This window comes from Teleopsis dalmanni, chromosome 1 (assembly GCF_002237135.1).
Source record: "Teleopsis dalmanni isolate 2A chromosome 1, ASM223713v2, whole genome shotgun sequence".
Lineage (NCBI taxonomy): Eukaryota > Metazoa > Arthropoda > Insecta > Diptera > Diopsidae > Teleopsis > Teleopsis dalmanni.
Genome location: NC_051846.1, coordinates 71,688,524 through 71,691,522, shown reverse-complemented (window position 1 = coordinate 71,691,522; position 2,999 = coordinate 71,688,524).

Below are 2,999 nucleotides of genomic sequence, written 5' to 3'. Positions count from 1 at the left end.
AAAAGTGATATTTAGTTTCAATGAAATAAAAATACACAAGGGTACAAAATAGAGTACAAGGAAACAAAATCATAACAAAAAACTTACATGCACGTGCTCACTATGTTATAGAGCGTTGTAGAGAAATTCATTGTGCTCTCTATTTCATGTAACATTGTTACCCGCGCCCCCACAGGTCTACTTAGCAAATTGAGTTTATTTTCAGATTTCTACTCTATAATATTTATACTCAATGGTTGCACCAATGTACTTTTCAATGAAAAGTAAAGTATGAAAAGAAAAGTGAAATATTTGACAAAAAACTGGTTTCTTTGCAGTTTCTGTTGCACCAACACTTTTTACTTTGCGCTTTGCAAAAGTAAACTGCAAAACTTTTCAAAAAAACTGCAAATGATTAATTCACTTTGCAAATTTTGCAAAGTGATTTCTTTCAATGCGTAAAATGAAAGAAATCATTAATAATTAAATAAAAATAGTTTTAAAAAAATAAAAAAAAGAAAATTAGCTTAAACAAATATTATTGCTGTTTTTGAAATAAATTTAGTTGCAATAATTAAAGGCATATATTAAAGTACAATACTTTTAAATTGTGAATATAAGAGTTCAGTTTCTAAAAAAACTTTATAATACATGTAATATAAATATTTTATATGAATTATTGTTCAAGCATGAACACTTATTTATTATAATGCACAGTTTATTATTATTATAAGTCTGTTATCGTTCAAATTCTCCGAATTATGAACTAAGAAAAAACATGGGTAAAAAATATTCTATAATAGTTAATATTGTAACATTATTAAATATCTAATTATCCGTATCTAATTATGATAATAAAAATATATTTCTAAAGACAATAGAAGAAAAAATCACAAGTGCCTGGACTTCCATCGTTTTTTGTAATTAAAAATAATACTTACTTCTTACTTAGTTGGCCATTACAGACGTGTGTCGTCCTTGGCCGCGTCGAGTAGCCTCCGCCAGTCAGCCCGATTAGTTGCCTTCTGACGCCAGTTGGTAGTACCGAGCGCCCCCAAATCGTTGGTCACCTGGTCCTTCCACCGAAGATGCGGACGTCCTCTACCGCGTTTTCCACCTGCGGGTACCGAATCAAATACCTTTCTAGCCGGAGCACTTTCTTCCATTCGCACGACATGACCAAGCCAGCGTAGCCGCTGAATTTTTATGCGCTTAACTATGTTAATGTCGCGGTATAGCTCATACAGCTCATCGTTCCATCTAATTCGATACTCGTCGCCAACGCGTAAGGGATCATAGATCTTTCGAAGAATTTTTCTCTCGAATGCTCCTAACGCCTTCTCATTACTGTTGGTAATTGTCCAAGCTTCTGCACCATACAGCAGGACAGGCATGATAACGGATTTGTGAGCGTGATTTTTGTTTGTCGAGAGAGGGCTTTATTTCTCAATTGCTTACTTAGCCCGAAGTAACATTTGTTGGCAAGAGTAATTATTCGTTGAATCTCTAGGTTGACGTCATTTTTGGTGTTTAAGCTGGTTCCTAAATAAACAAAGTCTTTCACAACTTCGAACTTATAATTGTCAACAGTAACGTAGGTCCCAAGACGCTCAGGAGATTTGTTTGTTGACAGAAAGTACTTTGTTTTGTCCTCATTTACCACAAGACCCATTTGCTTTGCTTGTTTTTCTAAGTTGGAAAATGCCGCACTGACGACGCGAGTGTTCAGACTAATGATATCAATATCGTCGGCATACGCAAGCAGCATTACACTTTTGTAGAATATTGTGCCAGTACGGTTTAAATCTGCTGCTTGAATTATCGTTTCCAACATTAGGTTAAAGTAGTCACACGACAAGGAGTCACCCTGTCTGAAACCTCGTTTGGTATCAAACGGCTCGGAGAGGTATCAACGTCATTTTACATAGCCGTAAAAGTTTTGCTGGGATACCAAATTCAGACATAGCGGCATAGAGTGTACTTCTAGTAGTAGTGTCAAAAGCAGCTTTGAAGTCGACAAATAGGTGGTGTGTGTCGATTTGTTTTTCTTGAGTCTTCTCCAGGATTTGACGCACTGTCTGGTCTAGAGTGGATTTGCCAGGTCTGAAGCCACACTGATAAGGTCCAATCAGTTGGTTGACGATTGGCTTTAATCTTTCACATAGTACGTTTGACAGAACCTTATATGCGATATTTAAAAGACTGATCCCGCGGTAGTTGGCGCAGTTTGCAGGATCACCTTTTTTGTGGATTGGGCAAAGCACACTTAAATTCCAATCGTTGGGCATGCATTCATACGACCAAATGTTGCGAATTAGCTGTAGCATGCATTTTGATAGCTCTTCGCCACCAGCTTTAAACAGCTCAGCCGGTAAACCATCGGCGCCTGCAGCTTTGTTGTTTTTGAGCCGCGTTATAGCTGTTTTAACTTCATTATGATCGGGAGGCGGGACGATTATTTCATCGTCAACGATTGAAAATTCGGGATCATCTTCGCTTTCAGTCACATTGCTACTACCGCCATTTAGTAGTTTCGAGAAGTGATCCCTCCAAATATTAAGCATGCTTTGGACATCTATCACCAGATTACCGTTTTCATCTTTGCAGGAATTAGCTCCGGGTTTATAACCATAATTTTTTGATAGAATTTTCGAGCCATATTCCTGTCGCCCAGCTTCTCAAGCTCTTCGTACTCACGTCTTTCTGTTTCCTTCTTTTTTCGCCTGAAAAGACGTTTCTCTTCCCTTCTCTTTTGCCGATATCGCTCTTTAACAGCGCGCGTCGCAACTGACCGCAGGGTGGCTTGATATGCTGCGTCTTTCTCTGCGGTAGCATTGCGACACTCTTGGTCGTACCAGCTGTTTCTTTGTATACGGTGATAGCCGATCACCTCTTCTGCAGCGGTACGCATAGAGTTAGAGATGTGGTTCCATTGCGCGCATATATCGGCTCCTTCAGATGAATTTTCCAGATATTGGGAGAGTCGAGTAGCGAAGTCATTAGCTGTCTGTTGTGATTGC